The sequence below is a fragment of the Macaca nemestrina genome, chromosome 19 (genome assembly GCF_043159975.1).
Source record: "Macaca nemestrina isolate mMacNem1 chromosome 19, mMacNem.hap1, whole genome shotgun sequence".
NCBI classification, from domain to species: Eukaryota; Metazoa; Chordata; class Mammalia; order Primates; family Cercopithecidae; genus Macaca; species Macaca nemestrina.
The window spans coordinates 66,577,575-66,602,283 of record NC_092143.1 but is presented as its reverse complement, the minus strand read 5'-3'; the positions used below and the strand labels follow the sequence as shown (position 1 = coordinate 66,602,283).

The 24,709-nt window shown below is 39.2% G+C and overlaps 1 protein-coding gene across 4 annotated transcripts in view; it reads right to left on the bottom strand.

The window, feature by feature from the left end:
• The window catches only part of LOC105465267 (zinc finger protein 521), a 292,362-nt gene that overhangs the window by 266,072 nt on the left and 1,581 nt on the right, over positions 1 to 24,709 (bottom strand). The gene's annotated exons all lie outside the window — the stretch shown is intronic.

The following is a 24,709-nucleotide window of genomic DNA, read 5'->3' as shown; positions in this document are numbered from 1 at the left end:
TTCAACACAAATGATCTCACCTCCTCAACCAACTTTCCACCTCATCCTCTGAAAAGGGTGCTATGGGATACTGGATTTATATCGTTCTGATTGGATAAAATGCTGAATTTTGGAACACACGCACAATTATTATTACAAAAGTAAGTGGCAGCTTTCTGTTTCCAATTTTGTTAACATTACTTATAAACAGGAATTTAAAAGAAGCATTCTTTTCCCTGATTATATTCTCTGGCAGGTGGTTCTTTTCTCGGTCTCATCTTCCTCTTCGTAAGAATTGTTATTGCTATAACTTGCTTTAATAAAATTACAACTGTGGGGGAAATGAAAAATTACACTGGCTTAAAAGTGTTGGAGGCAATAAACCCATGGACTTCAATTAATTTCAAGTGTGGAATCAGTTTAAGGCCAACCAGCAGAAATTCTGTTCTGTCCATGTAAAAATGAGGTTTCACCACATTTACTTTTTATAACCTATATAAAAGTCAAGTAAAAGTAATGAATATCTAAAAGCCATCTCAGTGGACTGGCAAAGACTATCTGTATTCTTGAAACTCATCTTACATATTTCTCTCTGTGCAACAAGGATCCCATGCCTGATCAAAGCTAAAATGTCAAACTACTGAGAAAACAGCCCAATTTCCAATCCATTTCACTGCCTCAAAATGGACCTCCTTCCAAGCCACTTTTGCATGGAAAAGCACTGGCAAAAGAAAGAAAAACTAAGAGATCATGTGGTTATAATTATTACCAGGCAAGGAATATTTCTGCAGCTCAGTGGTAAAGTAAAACTCTGTCGCTCTCTGCTCCCAATAGTGTCCATCGCAAAACAACTGCCTCATTAAATCTCTGCAGTAAGATTAATATGCCGTAGCTGCACTACATTTATAACTTGGTACTCTATAAAAAGCACATTTAATGGTAAGAGCCAGAGCCTAGATACAAAGTATTACTATAAAAACTTCTGGCAGCAAGTACACAGTGCAGGCCCTCTGTCCCTCTTGCTGGAGATATAAATGAGGCTTTTCCTGGTTAATTCCAAGCATGAAGCTCTACCTTAAAAACCAGAGTCAGTTTTTATGAGAGTGGCAGAAACACAAGATTCTGAGGATGATGTAAATATGAATGCAATAAGATTACTTAACAACTAAGACTGGCAAGAGATGAATGAACCCAAAATACTCTACTTATATACTCATGCAAATTTAAAACTGGACCACTTCCTAACAGTTTGTTCTCTGATCATAGCCAGCTTTTCACCAAATTAAACAGCCATGGCATGAATTACTCAATCTTAAGTCAACCCACACAGTGCCCAGTGAGTTCAAGAAACTACCAACTAAAAAATGCATACTACCTGAAAAAAAAGTAAGTCTTAGCTTCACTGTGATGACCATGACCTCCAGGATCTTAATAGCCTAAAACTGTCTAAAAAAAAATTAAAGAAAAAGTGGCCCCAACACTACACTGAACTAGTAAAAACAGAGGGTTTTTGAGACTTTAGAAAGCTGCCCGAGTTCTTTCTTTCAAGGATATTGTCTGAAAATAAAAAGGCATTATAACCCATGTCACATATTCAGGAATTCTATGCCAAATAAATAAACAAATAATTTAGATGAATGCATTCCATACCAAAATCTCCCCAAATCACTGCAAATGGTGCATCTCAGGTTAACAACCATCTTGTGCTAAGTGTAATTAACTGTCTAATGATGCTGTATTTAAAGTTCATGTGTGTACTCACAACTAGCCTTCTAGGTTTAGTGACATATTTAGAAGTCCCACACCTAAAGAGATAATCAGGGAGTAGTATCTGTTTAGAATAAACCATATCTGAAAGCACTCCTCCCCTACAAGTATGTTCAAATCACAATCCCTGATTTCTGTTCATACTTTTTAAGAACACAGAAAACGTTACCTTCAGGCTACAAAGAGTTAACAAGAAACAGAAAGCCTTCCTGGTTTTCAAAAACCAAAGGGCGGGATCATTATTTTGTGCTTTCTGGGCTCTAGATACGCATTCTAACTTGAAATCCCATAAGACGAAAACAGATTTAGGGGAAATAAATCGCACACTGTTATAAAATGGCAAGCAGGCTCTAATGAAGGCAGGCAGCATTGCCAGACTGTGCAGCCGTCTGTCCCACACTCGCCTGCTGGTCTGCTGCCTCATTTTTTTATTACTGTCAACTAAAGGTAAACAAACAAACAAAACACAAACAAAAACAAAAGCAATCGATGGGGTGGCAAAGGGCCGAGCATCCCTGGAACCACATCAGCCTCAACTTCGCAGGATTATGATGGGCATCCCAGGCAGAGACCTGGCTGGGCACCAACCAGTCCAAAGAGCTCCTGTGGTCACGGATAAGAATGTGCTCCTTTTACTTTTTTTCTGCAATGTTTATTTTCTAAACACTCTATTCTCTGAAAGTTATTAAATTGTTTTACAGAAGAAAAAAAGGAACCTGTCATCTATTCGTTCTTTCCTTTGACTATAAAATCTTCTCAGACAGAAAGAATGATCTCTGTATTAAACAAAATCGCACTGTTGAAGTTTAGACTTTCTGTGGTTTTGCTTGATTGTTCTACAGGTCTATCACGGTCCTTGAAGACCAAAGAGAAATATCACAGATGTACTGTTATCAAGGAGAACATGCCAATTGTGAATTTATTACCACTCTCTAAAGTGAAATTCCTTGAAGGAGGATGCTGAATGGGAGGAAATTAGCCTTAGGGGAGGTTAAACACACATACACACACACATACACACACACACACATTCACTTGCACAATTTGCAATAAAATAAAAAGTTTCTCCTCTTCCAATCAGAAAGATATACCCGAATTTCTTTCTTCCATTATTCCCCCTTTATCTTATTTATTTATTTTTTTATTTTTTGTGATGGAGTCTCGCTCTTTGGCTAAGGCCGGAGTGCAGTGGTGCGATCTCGGCTCACTGCAACCTCCGCCTCCCGGGTTCAAGCAATTCTCCTGCCTCAGCCTCCTGAGTAGCTGGGATTACAGGCACATGCCACCATGCCTGGCTAATTTTTTGTATTTTCAATAGAGACCGGGTTTCACTGTGTTAGCCAGGATGGTCTCGATCTCCTGACCTCATGATCCACCCGCCTCAGCCTCCCAAAGTGCTGGGATTACAGGTGTGGCCTTCGTGCCAGCCTATTTCCGCTTTATCTTTAACACGAAATTTGGTAAAAGAAAAACACAATAGAAAAGCAACTTCAGTACTCCAACTTTAATGCAGAGTAGTTTGTAGCTATTTACCAATGTATTCCTACCGTAAAGTTATTTATCTTCACAATGAATTTCTAAGGCTGCCTTGTGACGACTTCCGTAAGCAAACATTTCTTAAGCACCTATGTGGTTAATAGCCAGTTGATTAAGGGCCTGGAGATACAACATCTAAATTCCTGTTCCAAGAAGTTTGCAATTTGCTGCAGCTTCCCAACTAGTGGGTCAAAAGCAAGTTCAAGTGTTTGGGGATACCGATCCTCTCAGCCTTCAAGGTGACCAGGCATAGGCTGGGATGACTGGAAACTACAAGTCTGACTTCCCCGGCCTTGAATGGTTTTGTTCATTTACCCAAGTTTGCCATTTGAAACTTCTCACTTTTCTGCCTATGTCATTTCATGAGAAGGCCTGACGGGCGCAAGGAGAGAGAGAGAAGAGTAAGTCAACGACTACAGCAAGAGGGATAAGTACTCAGTTGGAGGGGCATCTAAATCGGGGCAGGGTAATTTTACCCCAAGAAGAACAGCTTGGGCTACATTTTGAAGACTACGTAGCACTGAGAACAAGAACACGGCTCTCCAGGCAACAGAAACATAGGTAAGGCCACAGATACGTAAAACTACATGACGCCTTCAAAGAAATGCAAGTACCTGTGTTGCTATTCAAAGAAGCGGGGGGCAGATAGACCAGACGGACAGTGGGGCAGCAGCAGAGACCAGGCTGGAAAAGCGGCTAGAGCACGAAGGAACTCCTGTGAGCAAAACGTCCAGATGTTAACCTCACTGCTATGAGAAATCACGGATGGATTTTAAGTAGGAGAGTGAATGATCTGGTTGACATTATACAAAGATGCTGCACTGGTAACTGAGAGGATGGTATGGACAAAGATCAGACCTGGAAGCAAAGACACCAGTCCAGAGCCTACAAGGTAAACCAGGAAGGAAGTAGAAAGTAAAAACTAAGTCAGTGGCAGAAAGGAAATCATGGTTCTGGGAGCCACTCTGGAAACAGGATCTGGATGGATGGTGAGGAGGGGAAAGTGGAGAGCTGTCTCAGTGTTTGCCAGGCACCAGGCTTGATGGAGCCATTCCTAGACAGGAGCATGTTTTTCTCACTATCTTCACATCCAGGTTTTGTCTTTTACCCATATTCTCACTTACCTAAATAGTGACAAACAAGTGCCAAAGCTGGAGAAAACCTGGGCAGAAAAATCACACCTCCTAACCTTTTTTTTTTTTTTTTTTTTTTTTTTTGAGACAGGGTCTCACTTTGTCGCCAGGCTGCAGTGCAGTGACGCAATCTCAGCTCACTGCAACTTCTGCCTCCCAGGTTCAAGTGATTCTCCGTCCTCAGCCTCTCGAGTAGCTGGGACTACAGGCCTGTGCCACCATGCCCAGCTAATTTTTATATTTTTTAGTGGAGACAGGGTTTCACCACGTTGGCCAGGATGGTCTTGATCTCTTGACCTCATGATCCACCCGCCTCGGCCTCCCAAAGTGCTAGGATTACAGGCGTGAGCCACCGCGCCCAGCCACCACCTAACTTTCTAACCGAGTACCAGAGGTTTCCAGGGGCCCCAATGACACTTCTCAGGACTTCAAAGATCTTTGGTAAGATTCCTTTTACTTTAGTTTTATTTTAAGCACACACAATGCCAAAGAAGAATAAGTATAAAATTGAACTGAAAACCAAAAGAGACATTGATTCTAATATCCCTTTCTTATCTCTTCTTTAAATATATCATTAACCATTAGTTTAAGTAAGTTAACACGATTTTACTTGCAGTTCATGATTCTTTTCATAAGACAAAGTCAAAACACCAGACTACTACTTTTAATAACATAAAACGCCAATAAATTTAAAATGCTTCTTTTAAAAGGTGCACACAGCCTTCCCCTAAAAGAAAATACGGTAAGGAACCACAAAGAATGTGACAGGGCAGCAGGGGAAAGAGATGACACAAGGCCAAAATGGGTACACAAACTCAAAATCACCTACACTAATAAAGAAAGAAAAAAGTACCCCACTGAAGTTTTTTCTAGATGAAGGGCTTAAAGTAAAATACCCAATGTCTTTTTGTAACTTTGTCGTTTTTATTTTGTTTTGCTTTGGCATGAGCCTTTCTTCTTGCCAGATTTGAAATGCCTCACTCTTCCAACTACCCTGATGCCTTCAGATTCAACAGTGACACACTGGAATCTCATATAGTCTCTAACTTCCTGCAAAAAGAAACAAAACCAGCTTCTGTAGTTCCATGTTCAATCTTAAACCCAGCCTCGAGGACCCCTTTCTTCCATTTTACATAAGAAAGATACTACACACAAATATTTTTAATATCCAGCTAATCAAGCACTAATTTCTTGATAGTAAAGCAACTTTAAAACTGCTAAAAAAAAAAAAAAAAAAAAAAAAAAAAAAAAAAAATTCCACTCTGGAGGAAAACAAATTATTTGAAAACATTTATGTGCAGTCTTTAGTACATAATGACCAGGTATACTGAAAACTACTTCTCAGACAAGACAGCTACAATAAGAAATAAAACCAATTTTTTGAACCTAGGATTTAGACATTTGGACATTTGGGAAAGAGTCTGGCTCCTCTTTACTAAATAAGTCTCTGTAGCCTTAGTAGCACAGCTAGAAAGCATTAGTTCCCCCAAGCAAAGAAAAATCTGGGGCTAAATGCCTTTGTATTAACGATATCATACTAATAGCTACACCAACTGTTTGTATTTTTTCAGCCATTTTAGACAGTGCCAATCAAATTGCAACATTTCTGAATTGGACACCTAAAGTTAACTATCTCAACATTTGCTGAAACATTAGCCTGGGGGAAAGTGTTTTGTTTGAATCAGGAAACACTGGCTTGATGCAATGTAGCAATACTCACCTTCACATTTTGAGAAGGTAAACCCCAACCTCATTCACAAAAATCAATACAATATTATCACTCAATTCTCTTTACTAGTGACTTTGGTCTTGCTTTCTTCTTTTTTTCTTTTCTTTTTTTTTTTTTTTTTTAATTTAGGAATTTCCTCTCCTTAACTGCAATCATATATTTGAAAGACAAGGACAATTGGATTTGTCTAAAGTTTGTCAATTAATCACATTTTGGGCATTTAATGTTCCACTAAACAGATTTATTTCACCCAGGAACATGAAAAAGTGTTGAGTTTTTTTCTTTCTTTTTCCCCCTTCAGCAGCTCCAAATGGTTCTCAAACTGAGAATCAAAATGCCATTAAAACAAAGAGAAAAATAATTTGAAAACACATTTTTTCTTTTCTTTCCTAGCTAACACATAAGTAGAAAGTCCACATTTGTAAGAAATGATCCCACTTAGGAAGATAAGAAAGCATTTTCCAAACAACTGCCTTGGTAACATGATGACTCAGGAAAAGAGAAATTTTTTAAAAAGTCTATATAACATAAGGCACAAATTTGTATAATGAAAGATCAGAGCAAAAAAAAAAAAATGAGGCTGTGATTTATACCTTATGAGCTATTATAAACTACAAGAAAATTTATGTATAATTGAAAAAAAGGAATTCATTTTGTCTTCCCCTAGTTGGTCTAATAAATTTTAAAATACATACAACCCTAAATGTCTAAGGTTCCTTCAGCCTGATAAACAAAACAAGAAAAGCCACACAACCAAAAATAAACTATAAAAACAGATCATTATTGATTTAGTTCCATTTCTGCAACACTTTCCTTAAGGAATCTGAAACAAAGAAAACATAAAGGCATCATTTGTTTTAAACTTTTTAACTGCACTTTTCATTTCCTAGGACACAAAAATAATTCCTTAGGTGTCCATATGAGTTTAATGTTTTTCTTTAGTTTTAACACAATCTCTCCAAAAGCCAGGTTTTAAAAATGTACTTTTTCCTACAGAATGACCATCTCACCAAATGTGCATTCAATCTGCATGTATCTGCAGACAAGTAATAAAGACACGAGTGCCATTAGCATAATCAATACACAATTTACAGCGCTACCCAGATAGAACTAAAAGTGAACGTGTATGCAATTATCATAGTAACTATAAATTAATAGTTGTTTGTGGAAATGTGTTCCCACTTATATTGTCTCAATCTTGACTTGTCAGGATAATGTGACCACATATATTGGTATAGTATTTATGTATATAATGTAGCATATACATATACAAATATATACATATGTCTATATACTAGAGTATATAGTATATATTTTATAGAATAATGCTATATGTAAACATATTTTCAAATGATTATTTCCAGATAATCTCCAAATATGCATAAAGTAATATCAACTAAATCAATCACACATGGAGGAAATGGCTGATAAATAAACACCTATATTTATTTGTTTTGCTTTTTTTTACTATGTAGATTAATAAGCATGTAGTTTAATAAGGACACACACTCTCTCAATAGATAGATAGATGGATAGATAGATAGATAGATAGATAGATAGATAGATAGATAGATAGATAGATGTATATGTAAATATATATGGCGAGGGAGCATATTCTCAGAGGGTGGGCAGAGGGGCCAGGGCTCATCTTATTTTTAAAAGAGAATAATAAGGAAAATAATCTGGTCAATCCTGCTATTGCTGTTGGTAGTTTTTTAAAATCCAACACATTTGAAACCTTACATTTAGCCAACACTACCAAAAAAAAAAAAAAAAAGTACATCCTATCTCTGAAATGCCATCTCTAGGATGTCAGAATTGGAGTAATTTTTTCAGAAACAGTGGCAAGTCGTGCCCAGTCCCCTCCACAGAGGGTATCAGTGCCATACCAGTCCTTAGGACAACCTATCCCTGCAATAGATATGTCCATCTTTCACAGCCCTGAAGAAAAACTGTATCAAATGTAGTATATTTCAAACGAAAGAAAACAGGGATAGCTTCTGGATGGTCAAGTGCCTTCATCTGCCAGTGGGAAATATGAATTTGTTTCCCCTCTCTCTGCTTCATGGTGTGTTTAATACTGCCAGTGCAGTATTACCAGGGGCTACTCAGCCCAAAGCCAGGTGCATTGCTATTATCTTTGCAGGCACAACCATCACTCACTTTTTTCCAGAAGTCAAGCTGGTGGGCTCCACCCAAGCAAATCTCCTGACCTTTGAGTAACAGCACCGAGAAGAAAGACCTTTGCAAGTCTACTCAACTTCTACAAGTCAGTAGTTCAAGATTTCACCAGCAATGAAAAAAACGCTCCAGCACCCCCTTGCCACCGCCACTAAAATATCTCCCAGATCAGCTTCCAGAGGCATTCAATTTTTTTTTTTTTAATCAGAAGACAAAGCCTTTAGTTACACAATTAGAGATTTGTCAGGTTTCCGCTGCTTTTAATGCTCTCTCACATGTAAAGGACTGATATCCTATCACAGTTTTTCTTGGAGAAGTAACTTTCTCTCAGGGGCAGGGGAGTAGAATAGGACAGGGAACTCAGATCTAAATGCCTAAAGTCAAAAGGAACATCAGAGGAGAGATCTGGTGGCCAGAGGATTAATTATTTCTACATCTTGATTTGGTTTATGACCAGTCTTGGCTTCTTCATTTGAAAAGTATGGGATGAAAGACTGCCCACTTTCGAGTGCGTTTTCTGCTTCAGCCATACTAACTGGATGGGCCCAGTGTATGTGACTCAGTTTTCTCACCTATAAAATGTGGGGAATGATAACTGACAAAGGATACATTTAAAGCCAAAGGAAGACACAGTGTCTTCTGAAACACTGAACAGGTGCCCACACATAAGGTATTTGTCATAAATAGCGAACTCAACTCTCCTCCAGCTCCATTACCCACCTTTTATTGCAGAGAATGGTTACTAAGAGTTGAATATAAAAGTTCACACGATTCCTCTTAGGCTTTCTCTAGAAGGGGAAATATTTTCTTCTCCACATAAAGTGGCAAAGAAGCCACAATACTGAGTACCACCCCTAAAGACTTTGCAGACGAGATAAACATAAAGAGGATAAAACATGCAGGCCTCCCCAGCTTCCCAGAGAACTTCATCCAGAATAAAAAACCAGTTAGTAATTTGCTAAGAGCTAGACATCCATTAAGCACCTGATGTTTGTTTCTTAATATGACAGTCCTGCAAGGTAGATTCCTAACATTTTACTGGTAAGAAAACTGAGGTTTAGTAAGATTCAGTAACACATAGCTTGTTAATGTGCAGGATTCAAACGCGGGTCCACCAGGCACTGGCTCCCCTGTGACATGCCGACTGCACACACAGGACCAAAGCACTGAGACATCCACTGCTCAGACTAGAATAACGAAGGTGATGCTCTCAGCGCAGTGTGCCTGTGATTTTGGCTTTCAGAAAAAGTCTGAAAGGGTTGGAAAAGTCACTTTTCCTTTTATCACCTAAAAAGGGTATAGCCATGAAAGGTAATTCCTAGAATTATAAATCAAGAGACTGAGACTGTCCTCCCTAGTCTGACACGAAGTCATGGTGTGACCTGGAGTAAGTCATTTAAGTCCTTGGGTCTTGTAGACAGCAAGTGGGTCATCTCTAGGGTCTTCCCTGCTCTAAACTCTCATGATCTGTATCCTCTCCTGTGCTCAAAACACTGTACCTCACCTAACAAGATGTCCATCCCCACCTCTGGCTGGCCTTTCAGGAAACTAAACTAGCACCCGAGCCCAATACCCTTTTAAAAGTGTTTCCCAGAATATCTACATTAACCGATCCCAAAGTGAAATTTCCTTTGTCACTTTCTATCATTTAAAGATATTCCACTCATTAAAAGTGGCCTCTCTCAATCCTCTTGGCTCTCCCCACTCTGATTTTCATGACTATTGCTCTCACTTCATTTAGCATTAAGGTTGAAGAAAAAAGTATAAATGGCTCTTTGAAAGTCATCTGATTGGATATATTAAGGTTTTAGACTTTGTCAGTATAGAAAGACAACTTTATGACAGTTTACATTTAGTTAAAATTAAAAGAAAATATAGTGTCTATGAAGAGTGTCACCGGACAAGTGAATGCCAAAGTCAACTAGCGAGCGCAGACAGAGGCTGGGCTTCTAAAACCCAAAGGGCCAGCAGAGTCAAGCAATCTAGAAGTAGGGCCTGGTTGATTTCATGAACTGAAGAGAGAGAGTAAGACTTGTGATTGAACAAGCAAGGGAAGTTAAGGGGAAATTAAAGCAAGCTGAACAGTTAAGATTTACTGCAGAAAGAATAAAGCAGAAACCAAGAGGAAAGCAATGTCAATCTGCCCCCAAATAAGGTATCGAATAAAATTAAAGCACTGGCTAGACACAGCCAGGCATGAATGGGAGTTAACTGCCAGTCAGCAGACCATTCCTGCATTTTCCTTCCACATTCAAACTCTATACCCACATGTGCTTCTAGACAACACAGAATCTCTCTCTGAAGCCAAGAAAAAGTGCTTCTAGACAAATTTACTGATGACAGAGGTGATGCAGAAAATCATCCCCTCGTTCCACTAATTCTTTTGTAAACCCAAGCCCGGATTTACCTTTTTAATTTAAGGATTATTAATAAATCTGCTATGATTAAACTTTCATAATGATATGTGAATTATTTGTCTCCAGTTCCTTTCTCCCAAGAACAATTAGACTACCTTTGTAAATTAGCACTGGCCCTTTTGCAGAGAACCTAAAAGACACCAACCCAACTTACCAGAAAAGATGGCAGAGGTGCTAAAATTAATCAGTTTCACTTTATGCTTCCATTATCTTTTAACTGGAATTTCTGCAGGAATTTTTCTTTCTTAATTCTATCTACGTTGACAAAGCAAAGTTAGATTTTGGACTGGATTACTGCATTGGCCAGGGTGAAGGTGCCTGTCATGGCAGACTGAACTCAGCAAAGACTTTGTGAGGATCCCTCTAGCCCCCTCAAAACAGGCTTCAGAAAGGGCTATGTGCTACCACATAGGTACGTAAAAATCCCCAATCTTCAACCACAGCAAGAAAGAACTTTCTAGAATAGAAAAGAGTGGTATGCTATGGGGTGTACAAAAGTGCGAAAACCTTTGAGAGTAAGAAGAAACATTTACCAGGTACTTCATATCTACCAGACACTATTCTAAGAGCTTATACTAATTAACTCTTAATTCTCACAAGAGCTCTTTGAATTAGGTACTAGTAGGACCCTCATTTACAGATGGAGAAACTGTAGTACCAGGTGATTTAATAACTTGTCCAAGGTCAACCAGATTAGAATTTCAACCCAGAGTCTAGTTTAACACCCATGTTCTTAACCACCACACTATACTTCTCCCCATTTAATAAATGTTTGCTAAGCACCTACTACATTCCAAGAAATATTCTGCGAGGCTGGGGACGCAGAGATGGAGGTGGGGTAACAAGGCACTGCAGCCAGGGTAATGGGGAACACAGAACAGAAAGAAAGATTAGGAAAAAAAATCCTTTCTATAATATGTCAGACACAAAATCCATTGTTACAAGGGAAAGCACTGACAATACCAAAAATAAAAATTTGAAAGTTCTGTATGGCAAAAGAGAAAAAATTACCACCCACAAAGTCAAAAGGCAAACTGGGGAAAATATTTGCAACATGTAAGTCAGGCAAAGAGCTAATTTTCTTAATAATATGAGCTGCTCTTTCAAACCACAAGATAAAACACCCAAGGAAATAAAAAGGCAATTCACAGAAAAATAAATACAAACAGTTTATAAACAATTGAAATGATGCTGAATCTACCTGACAATTACAGCAATGCTAATTAAAATGTCAATTAAATACCAGTTTGTTTTTTCACAAGTCGCATTAGTAAGGATGAAGTATTTAAACACAGACACTCTCTAACCCTGCTGCCAACTGCAGTGTGAATTGGTCTTACTTCTATGGAGGGCACACTGGCGGTATCCACTAAAATTTTAAATGCACATTCTCTTTAACCAGCAATTCCATTTTTAGGAATTGATCCCATGTATATAAAATCATACATATCAGCAGGAATGTATGTATGCTTACTGCAACACAGATAAGTAACTAAAAAGAAACACCCTGATGACCAGCAGCTGGGGATGGACTAAACAACAGCCCACCATACAATGGATAGTGTTGAGTCATTAGAATAAAGGGGAGAGATCATAAGTGCTTATATGGAAGGGCTGCTAGGAAATATATTTAGGAAGGAGGACAACATAGAGACCTCCCGCTTCTGTTTGGGGGAAAAAAAAAAAAAAAACATGCACATATATACATTGCAATTTAAGATTGTCCCAGTTAGCTCCCTGGGTACATTACCCCAGCTAGCTATACTCACTGTCTCTGTCTAACCATGGAACAGATATTTAAAGAATAGTTGGAAGGGGCAACATATAACTGGCCATCCAGAGTACCGATGTATCTCACTCTGACCTATCTCGGAGAATTACATGGATGGTTAAGGGTTGAATTCAAACAACCTCTCACAGACTTGTGTGTGTGTGTGTGTGTGTGTGTGAAAACTACAATTAAGAATAAAGACAACAGAAAATGCATAGGAAATGTGAGTTGAAAGTGGAAAAAAGTGCTAGGAGACATATTACTGTTTTAATCTTTCACAGTTTTTCTACATTTTTTTTTTTGTTTGTTTTTTTGTTTTTATGTTTTGAGACGGGGTCTCACTCTGTCACCCAGGCCGGAGTGCAGTGGCGTGATCTCAGCTCACTGCAACCTCCACCTCCCAGGCTCAAGTGATGTTCCCAACCTCAGCCTCCCGAGTAGCTGGGGCCACAGGCATGTGCCACCACACCAGTTAATTTCTTATATTTTGGTAAAGATGGGGTTTCACCAGGTTGCCCAGACCTGTCTCGAACTCCTGACCTCAGGCAATCCACCCACCTCGGGCTTCCAACATGCTAGGATTACAGGCATGAGCCATTGCACCCAGTCATTTTCTTTTTAATTACAGAATATACTAATGAATTGTCGATGCACTATCATCGTTTACTATTTACTAAGCTCCTTGATGTGAAAATTGTGCTAAGAATTTGCAAAGACTAACATATATTTTCTTAAATATCTAAGAGATAAAATAGAGAACAGTTGTTAAATTGTCTCACAATTCCAGAATGAGTGAGTTGATCAAGTATTTAGAGAGCATTATAAGGATTAAAACACCCAGATATTTGAAAGTTAATAGACTTAGGTAATGGAAAACACAATGAATGTAGCTGTAGGTAGTTTACTTTGAATGGCAAAACTAGGCCCACAATTAAAATATGGCCAGAACTTGCACAGAAGTTAGCCATGTGCCAACGACACAAAAGGGATACCGTTTGTGCGAACTGAAAGTACACTATTGTTGTAAAACTAAGTAAAATCTAAAGTTAACATTATGAGAGACACAAAGAGGCGTATAATATGTCTTCACAGACTGTTAGTTCCATGAAACCCATGAGCAACTGGGTCTGACTGGTTCCGTATTGTCCCCCTAGAACCTGACACATACTTGGTGCTCAATAAAAATCCTTTAGAATGCATGACCATGTTCAATAACTTTCATTCGAAAACATACGAAACTTCAGGATTGGCTTGAAAGTGCTTCCTCCAGAATCCTTCCCTGACCTCACTGACATCTCTGTTAAACGGTCTCATTAACATCGGTGCTGTCCCTTCGAAGGAATGTAAATTACTAGCATCTTGTTTATTTAATATGTTTCCACTGCTTTATCATAACTCTACCAGGATATAGACAATATGTCTCCTTCATAGCATTCTCAACTGCTAGCACTCTTAGACTGGTAAACGACTGGTAAAACACAGTAAATATTTGTTGATTAATCAACTGGCTGAATTAATGCATTTGTTTGTGTGTCTACATTTGTCTGTCTACATTGTAGGTTATGGGGATTCAAAGAAAAGGGACACCAAACTGTTCTCAAAAGACTTATAGAGAAACCAGGAAATGAAGTGCCATAGTTTCTTTGACATACGGCGTATAGAGGGAATAATAAAGAGATGGGTCACTTTAAGTTAGGTGGGTTGGAAAAAGCCTCTCATAAGATGTGAGATGAAAACACTATTCAAGCCCTTATTATTACAACACTGACTTGAAAATCCACAATCTAAGCCTAGAAGAGATTCAAAGTGAAGCCATGGACATCACTAAAGGTTTGGGACACACTGCTGCATGAAAAGAGTACCAGTATTTGGACAAATGGATGAACATGAATTGAAGGTAGCCAAACTAAATTAAAGTGCTATCTTTAAAGAAACACACTATGGCAGGTTGTGGTCGCTCATGCCTGTAATCCCAGCCCTTTGGGAGGCCAAGGTGTGCAGATCGCTTGAGGTCAAGAGTTCGAGACCAGCCTAGCCAACATGGTGAAACCCCGTCTCTACTAAAAATACAAAAGTTAGCCAAGCATAGTGGTGAACACCTATAATCTCAGCTACTAGGGAGGCTGAGGTGAGAGGATCGCTTGAACCCAGGAAGTGGAGGTTGCAGGGAGCCAAGATAGCACCACTACACTCCAGGCTGGGCGACAGAGTGAGATTCCATCTCAAAAATAATAATAATAAATAAATAAATAAATAATAAAATCAAACAACACACTTTGACCTTGGCTCAAATGTTTTAGATGGCCACAGTTAAATGGGGGATCTTGATAAGAAATCGCAGTGGAAAGTAAGGCTGTCCAAACTGTGTTTGGAAATTTTGGCCAGTCTTTGATTTTGTTCCACCAGCTACAACTCAGTCAAGTTCACAATTTGAAAGTACGTTTGCCCCATTAATATGAATTACTGATCAACTTGCAAGAATCACAATCTCTCAATATAAGAATCTAGGATGCTGGAGCTACAAGGGAACTCAGAAGTCACTGATACTTTTTTTTGACTGTTAGGAAAGGAAGTGACACTGATTCCACTGAAGTTTATTGAGCACTTAGTATAGGGCAGGCAACTGGCTAAGGACTCTCCTAGCCTGGGGACACAGGGACAAAGACAGAGCTAAGAAGCCACCATAGAGGTCTGCCAGCCCATCACACTCATACTGGGTTTTAAATATGTAAATAAGCAAGTATAAAAAACAGTTACATTTAACAGGAGCTATAAAATGGTGTTATTATCTTGTAATGGTTTTATTTTGAAGATTAAAAATTTGGTATAATGATGCAATCGTTATGTAAATGACCTGTATGATGTTGGAGGAGGCAAAAGGGATTTCATGTTGATCATCTTTTTCTTCGGTCAGTTACACTCCACCATCACCATTCATTCCAGTGCTCACATCTTTGAACATGAAGACCATCAAGACACCCAATATCATTATCCTTAAATTGTCTCACTTAAGATCCATGATTCAGTAAAAGTTTATTTCGAGGCATTCACCTATCTCTCAGGGGAAAAATAATCAAACCTGCACACTATGGACTTTTTAATACCAACTTGCTGCATTCCCTAGTGTTCTACACCTGCACATTTAACGGAATAAGTTCCTTGTGAGTTCTTGTATTCCTAAATACAGTTAGCAGGGATTCCTAACTGAAGTTGAGTTTTGTTGTTTTTTAATATCAACATCATACACATTCTCCAAAACCTCCAATTATCTTAAAGGATGCCTTAAATTCTTTAAATAACTTTGAAAATTAATTAGCTTCACCATTGCACGAATAACGTTCAAAAATGTTATCCAGAACTTTTAAGAAGGGTAAAAGATATTGCAACATCAATGACCTAAGTCCAAAAGAGTGGGAAGTAAGAGTTCTATATATTGTTGTTTAGTTGTTTCAGTTCAAGTGGACATATTTCCCTTTCCATTATAAGAGAAAACAAAGCTTGCAATTCTTAAAAAGCAGAGCTCATCAAACTTTTGGTGCCAAAAATGTTTTTGAGACTCCTTTTGTCTAACTGCTTCATCTGACCCAACTCACAGAAAAAGTTAACATGCCATACACATGTATGTCCTTCTCCTCACCTGCAGCGCTTTCTTCCAAAAGCTAAAAAGCAATGGAAGGTATGTAAACTCTCAACCAGTTTTCTAGACTGTAAGCTCCATAAGAGCAAGGCTTATGTATCTGTTTGGTTCACAGCTGCATCCCCAGAATTTAGCACAGTGCCTGGGATAAAACAGGCATCAAATACCAAAACACAACAAAACAAAACCCCCCCCAAAACTTGTTAAATGATGAATAAGGTTCCTCATTTTAGTTACGGAAAGTCTAAATCCTAGAGTACAGAGGGTAAATGGTTTGTCAAGACTGCACACGGCAAATCAGAGGATGCCCCGTGCTCCTCCTGCTCTACAACTATTTACCTACAAGCACTAGTATCCAAGTCACAATACTTACGACCATAACTGTTTGTTTTTATTTTCAACTCTTCTCAGGAATTAATATGCACTCCTTTGAGCCCACAGTTCTTCTTAACCCTTGCCTCAGGTCTGCAAAACATCATATAACTTTGCAGATTGTACAATGACAACCCCAAACCCCCCTACGTATAGGAACTTCAGACTCCAAACACCAGCATTCAAGCAATGATTGTGTTTTGGCTTCCTTAGTACTTGGTGGAGCAACATTTGTGAAGACGTTACAGCCTTTTTCCTTTTCTTAATGTATAGAAGTAATCAGTGAAAGACAAAAGGTGCTGATGGTGGTGATAAGCATATGTCTAATAAACTTAACACAACTAAGACAACCTAAATCATTAGGAATGCTGAAAGCAATTAATATACAGTCTTATTCAAGCACTAATAGGACCTAATCTGGCTCTGTTGTGAAAGACAAGAATATTAGGTAAGAACGTGTATGAAATGCTGGAAATTGTTTCTTAAAGTCAATATAAAGTTTAAAGAATAGTGTTATTTTTTAGATTCCAGGTCACAGAAACTCCTACAATATAGCAAGTTATAGTTTACTGTGTGGACTCTTCACCTCACTACAGGTTTTCACAAATGTATTTTGTATGAATATATGGAACTGTCTGTAATCGATGAGGATTTTGTCCCTATCAGGTAAGTAAGTTTCCATCTTGACATATCATATCCCTCACAGTATCCTGATGGGATAATAAATTTTGAGAAAAAGCCAATCATAAGATGGAAAGAGAAGTTAATAAAATTAGTGAAATAATGAGACTCAATGATACGCTGATTTTGATTTCAAAAGGGAAACATATTCTTTAAATGACACCAATTTTAATTGGAAAAAAATCCAATTTTTCCCTTAAAACATTGTTAACACTTACATGGACTTACTAAACAAACTGTATTTCCTATAGAAGGTTTAGAGTATGTTTCTGTGTATGTACATTATGTATGTGTGTGTCTCACACTATGTGGTGATAACTGAGGGACTTAAAACTCTTGGGTTTCACATATACAAAAAAATGATCAGAACCAAAATACTGAAATATAAATCAAAAAAACTGCACTACTATGAAAATGGATATTCTGAATGTCAATCCCTTGACCTTGCTCAGATTGGGAGAGCTATGATCATGCACGAATAGTACATATGCTTTCCAAACCAAATCATCTTAAAAACAAGATTCAAAATGAACACATACCTAACACATATACACAGAAAAATGACAGACTTACACATTTCTTTTCTTTTCAGGATTTTTCAAAGCATTTACTATCCCATGGAATTAAAAGAGATGCTGCCCCAAAATAATAATTTTTAAATTTATCTTATTTTTAAAAAATGTTCTAAGAAAGGAGAGTTTTTACACAGTCATACTGGAATCTAAGTTGGTTTAATGACCAAATTATAAACCTCTGCAATCTGACAACTAGAGTAGAAACACTAACTATAGTATATGCCGCCATAATAATGATACCCCCAAGATCAACCCAGTGCTTGTAGCTGTGGCAAGGTCCCCAGGCAGCAGGATAACTGCTGCTTGATCATTATCCCTGCTCACACTGAAGCTACTGAACTTTTAAAGAATTCATATCTTACTGAATTTCTTTCATCTCTAATAATTACTAAACTGGCATAATTACTTATACTAGAGGTGGAATGTGATGCATGCTAAAAGCCCAAGGTGCCTAAAATTAAAGTTTTTTATTAAAAAAAAAAAAAGTGATTCTACTTAGTTTTCAAAGATTTATCTTGTGTCAGGCTTTTTATGCCAAGAGTTGCATAATTATTTAAACCATTTAAAAGCTTTCCTTACACTATTTGATTAATACTATAACAGAGCTATTTAAATTTACTAATGTTAACTTTAATGTTTAAGTTTTAATTGCTTTGCAATAACACTGTTGCAGAACATATTTTAAATCAGACAAGTAGGCTTTCATTACAACAAACAAGGTATATGCAATCCTAGCACCATGTAATCCCCAAACAAAAAACAGGAACATTTCAGATTTAATTGAAATGGGATTAGAAAGTTGCATGCATCTCCCCCACCCCTAGAACTTTCACCTTTGACAGCACAACAGGAGTCAATGAAGAAAAAAATTAAATACATCTGGGAAAATACTTAGCTACAGGTTTGATATAGAGTATCAGCCTTTGCATCAAAATCTCATTCAATTCAAAAGCATTATTTCACATCTTACTTAATGATAATATTTACATTTTAACAATGCAGACGGCTGCTAAAATATACAAATATTGCAAGTCCTAAAATCATTTTCTCTATTAAAATTAACTGAAAAACTGAACAAGTATCCATTAACTCCAACCATGAGGAATGTATTCTGTGGCAACAGAATTAATGACAGTAAACCAGCAATGTGAATCCTGACAGATGAATTAATAAAACACATTAATAGGAAAAACAGACCCTTCATAAAATTCTTAATTGATTTTAGTAGACCTACTCTTTTCTACTATCAAAACCTCTTTCTTCTAATTACATGCTTTTACATCAAAATGAAAACTCAAGCAAGTATACTTAATAATATGCTTCAACTTATGTCAATAAGTATTTAACTAGAATTTACCAGACTAACGAGCCCTCACAAACAGACCTCCTTTAAAAATAGAGGGAGGCAGGTACAAATGTTCCTCTAAGGTGAAAAGAAATCTATAAATATGCTACAAGTCTTGCACTAGACCAAATAAGCAAGTACAAAGAACTAAGTATAATTACCGGAAGCAAAAAGTTGAAAAATTCTGTCATCACTGTTAGACGTCACTGCTGTCAATAAGAATAACTACAGTGATTTTTAAAGGACATGGAAATACTCTGGCAAAACAAAAAAGAAAAATTATTAACAGCTTGCTTTATAAAAGGCTGCCTGCTAATCTCAAATCCCTTTGTAATTTCATTTTTACATGTATGCTTTTATGTCCAATATCCTATTTTTTGTCCTTTTTTGGCTGGATGAATAAAAGTCAACAATCCACTCATGCATCAAACAGATGTTTTTGTTTTTAAGGCCAAGTGGAATCTTATGAATTTCTGTGCCCTCACTTTAAGAAGATGCTGCCAGAAGTGCTGAAATCGTGAAACCGGCGTTTTGGAAGAGACTCACTGGACCATCAGTTCTGGAACTTTGACTAGCACTCATGGGATCCTTGCCAACTGTAATTGCTGTTTTTGTTTATGTCGGATTGTCTACTGATTGGACTATAATCAATTTAATGACTTCAACATCTAGTCAGTATAATTTAGAGGTGGTGGAGGGAAGAAACAGTCACTGGTTGATAGATGAATAGAAGAACATTTGCAAGTGTCTGAAGGAGTATGGATGTCAAACACTGTTTGAGCTTCTGCAGTGTTTCCAATAATCAGGTTTTTTTAGCATACAAGTACAAAAGTAAAGCATACATTTCTGTGTGCCACACAATTAGTAATTTCGCCTGTACAGTCATGAAAAGAAATCTCTAATTTGTGTGTGCGTATGTATCTTTTCATATTTTTTTAAAAACTTACCTTAGGTTAAAATCTAATCAGGAAAAAAGGGAGTCACAACCTATTTAAAAATAATTTTGAGGGAAAGCCATATTGCAATTCTTAAATTAAAAGCAAAGCACTGCACTGTCTTAAAACAATTACCTTCACACACAAAATTGGGGGCTTTTTTCCTAATTATGGCATCATTTCCAAAATCAAAACTCAATCTTCAGTGATCAGTTTTTTTTGTTGTTGTTTAAGAAATGAAACATATGAAATATAAGAAAAACACTTTTTTTGTTATACTTCACCTGTCTATCCATAAGTATATATATTTTGACTTTGAAAATGACAGAAAAAATGTGTTTAAATAAGGGCTGGAGAGTTGAATGTTTCTATTAAATTTCAGGGCCAGTCCAAGTTCCCTGAGGTAGCTTTTCTAACACCTACAATTTGTAGAGCTTTTCCACTAGAGAATACAGCCTAATACACAGGTTTTCTTACTTTCAAAAGGTTTGGGGCTTAAAATCCATTGCCTTTACATTCAAATTCTATAGTTTACATTTCTTCTTTAAATTGCAAGCTAAGTTTTGCCACTCTATTATATTTCTAAATAAATTACTCTACTCAAAAAATAAAATAAAATAAACCTTCATAAGTACAAAAGAAGGTAAATGGGGGAAAGGTCAATCACAAGTGTGATAACTTCAAAATGTGCCAAGTTACAAAGGGTTAGCTACTGTGACAGCCAAGTTAAACAAGGCACTTCTGGGGCTCTCTTTCTCCCTGGTTCCCACCACTCCTCTCCAGAGGTCCCTGGTATGGGTTTATGAACACCTGAGGGTTCAGATATCCTAATTGTGTCTTGTGTTTAACTTGGCTATTTAAATGACTAAGTGCTCCCCTCTCTCCTTCCCAGCTTTATAACTTGGCTCTTACTGAATATATCACACCTTTATATAGTGGACCACTTTTTCCTTTTTACAGTGCTTTTTGGAGGAAATTTCAAAAAAAATTGTTTGTTATTAGGTAAAATGGCCGAGAAACTTCCATCAGAGAGGCACCACAAGAAAGAGAATAAATAGCCAGCAAGAAAAATAGAAATAGGTCACAATTGACCAATTTGATGCAACTGATTTGCTGCCTCTAAAAATAAGCTGACAGCAGAACTATTTTGAGTCAGGTAATCTACTCAAGTACCATGTCTACTCTCAGGAATTGAGACAAATATCCAAATAATATAAATGGGGCAGAAAGAGTGACTCATTTAATTGTCTGTCCATCCATCCCTCTAAATACTGGCTTTAATTCTTCATTTCATTAAATAGAAGGTGTTATCCTGAAGATTCGTACCATAAGGACAGAGTAAGTTTCTCGACTTTGTATGTGGGCTGATATAATTTTGATGCTAGGGCTTTGAGAGGCAGGAGGGGTAAAGGAGTTCCATGTTTCAAAATACATTTCCAGCTTTTGCAAATAGAAAAGTGCATCTTTTCGGTGTTTAACAGGTTTAATGCACTTCAGAAGAGGTAAGTAGACCAACCAGGGCCCGCTCCACTGAAGCCAGAAATACGGTACCTACTCTCAGGAGGTGGGTTCTTAGGACAGTTACCCTAAAGTTTCCTACAAACAAAAAACCCAGCATACTTTTTCAAGTAAACATAATTATTCCTTCAGAGTACTAAATTATGAGAATTCACACATTAAATTCAACTGTTAATAGCAATGTCCTGGTAGTCTGTATTTTTAAGCATTTGGTTGAAAATAAAAACTCCAAACCTAACTGACATTGTGTCTTAATGTTTTTATCTGCCTTAGGTAAATGACTTTCCTGAGACGTAAGTTTCAAATTATGATATCAAATTGACAGTCATGTCAGCAATATCTTTTAAATCTTGTTGGTTAAAGTACTAGTATGTAAGAGAGAAGTTGGAAATTGAGTGCAGAACTTCATGTTTTATTTAGAAGGGCCTATTGCATTTTCAAGGTTTCCAATGCCTCCTTCAAGTTGGTTATAAAGTAATCTACATGGCTTTGAAATACTGTCACTCATCTAATAAAATCAGACTTTTTATCTTTTAATTGCAAACCTATTAATCAGTTATTCATAAATGAAGAAACACAACAGGACTGCCTTTCTATACCTGCTGATAGCAAAGTGTTGTTCACTGCATATTACTACTAATATTATACCAGAACACAGGTCGTAATAACACCTCCCTAGCTTTTCTATGATCCAAGTGTGACCTTCTGAATGGTATAATGGACAATCCGCATACTCAGAACACTCCTACAACACATTTTGAAAAATTGGAGATCCTTCCAAGAAGACATAGGGAAATCAAAATACTGAAGAGAAGGCTAGGTATTTAACAAGAGCCACCCAGAATGCCCTTTCTGTTCTTCAAAACCGCTACTAATATCAAAATGATTCGTTTGGTATAGTCCATGTACATATGAATTTTTCAAGGTATATCCTGAAGAAAAACAATCCGCTCTTCAGTGAGGACTGTACTATTTTTATTCCTGTCTTCAGCTTCTCATCCCCCAAAGCCCAGCCAGCCCACCTGAGGCCATTCGCTCTTTTGGGAGTTGTCCAAGTAGCTGATAGGAGAGAACAGCACTGTGTTCCGCGCCCACACAGAATCTGGAAGCTAAATCTTTGTTTTTAATGTAAATAGTTTATTTAGAATTTGGTAGTTGAAACAGATGCTGTGTCTTTGTGGGGAAGGTATTTGGATAATTTTGCAACATGACAATAAAACAAAAGAATAAAATGTCCTCTTTACTCAATCTTCATTTGCCATTTTTTGCTTGTTAACCTAAGAACTGCACAGGTATTTTGCAGTTCGACTTATCAAGCCTGCCCAGCGAATACTGTCAACTGACGGATTCCCTTAACTGCCCATAAAATCCTACGCGCATGAGAAGAAATCCTCTTCAGGAAGCACAGGGAACAAACGCATTCAGTCAACCGAACTTTCGCTGTAAATTCACTCCAAAGGCAGGTGAACCAAATGCTCAGAAGCTGCGAGTGAGCAAAATTGCCAATCGTACAAACGTTAATAAACTTTTTTCTTTTTTTTTTTTTTTTTTTGGAAAAGAAAAAGCCCTCCCAAATTCCTGCACGGGGTTTCAGAAGCTTCTTGGAGCCCTTTCCACCGGACAGGCACCAACCGCTATCCTAATTCAACTCGGAAAGTTCTTCTTTCCAAGTGACTAGGAAGAGGTTTGTCCTGGTACTCTGCTCAGCGTTACTTTCAAGAAAGCTGGGGTCTCGGGCAAGTCTCCCCAGCGCCAGCCTGGTCCACCGTTACCCTGACACCCGCGCACGCCCGTGGCGTTTCTTTTTTCACTGTCGACACTTGGATCTTTCAGGCCCTGGGTCTAGGTTTCCCCCAGAAAAATGGAGGGGCCCATGTGAATGGAAACCACCAGACACACAGTGTGGAGACACATGCCAATGATTCACCTCGTTTCCGAACTAAAACTTCTGCGCTTTAGGAAAAAAGCAAGCGTTCCAATCGGCAAGGCCCTCCCCCACCCCGTCCCTTCCCAGGAGAAGAAAGGGCTTTGTGTGTGCGGTGAGATCTCCGTTCATCGAGTTCATAAATGCACAGCGGCCGGGGGCCGGGGGCCGGGAGGCGTGGAGCACCGGGCCCTGCCCACCCCTTTCCCCCAGGCCGGCGGCGAGTCCGGAGGCCGGTGCGGGAACCGGGGCCACTGGGCGCCGCGGCCTGGCAGCTGGGAGGAAGAGGATGCTGCGCCGCCGGGGACCAGAGGGCGGGGCCGGGCAGCGCGGACCTCGGCGGGACCCAGCGGGCCCTGGCGGGCGCACCAGCCGCCCTTTGTCCTCCGCCTCTGGGTCGCGGGGACCGCGGCTGCCTCCAGCGCTCGCCCCCGGCCCTCGCCCCGTTCCCTGCCCTGCCCGCGGACCCCTCCTCCGGCCCTCGCGCTCCGCCGCCCGCCCTTCCCGCTCTCCGCCTCGGAGCGCCGGACCTCGCGGCTGCCCTCGGCCGCCCGCCCCCGATTTCCTCGGGAGGAGGCTCGCGAAGGTGGAGGAGGCGGCCGAGGAGGAGGAGGCCGCCACGTGACTCTCCTCGCCACATTCCAACACAGCCACCAGATCGATAACTTCAGTGCCCCCCGCCCCCGCCGCAGCCAACTAGTGCGCCCCCAAAATCCCGCACGCACGCCCCGCAAACTTCCCTCTCCAACGTGGACGGCGGAGAGCTGGACCCCACCGCGAAACGCAAAGGACTCCAGGGGTGGCGGGGAGGAGTAGGGGCGGGGGGCGGTTAACTTCTGGGAATAGCCAAGAGGGGTGCCCTGAGGCCCGAGCCGGGGTACGGTCCCCGCGGCCGGCGGCGGCCCGTGTCTGTTTACTCCGGCGACGCGCGGAGAGGACCCGAGCGGGACGCGGGCGGGCGGGCGGGCGGGCGGGAGGCGGCGGCCGGGACCCCGGGCCACGTTTGTCACGAGCGGGGGCTGTTCCCCCCTCTCCGAGATGACTTTTTTCTTCTTCCAAAGAAAAGGAAAAAAGAAGCACCGCACGGTTTTGCATATTTATTCTTTGCGAAAACACACAACAGAAACTTTTTCCTCTAGCCCAGATGTAGATCAGACAGGGGATTTTTTTTTTCCTCCCTCTCCGAATGATTTCGTTTCTCTCTCTCTC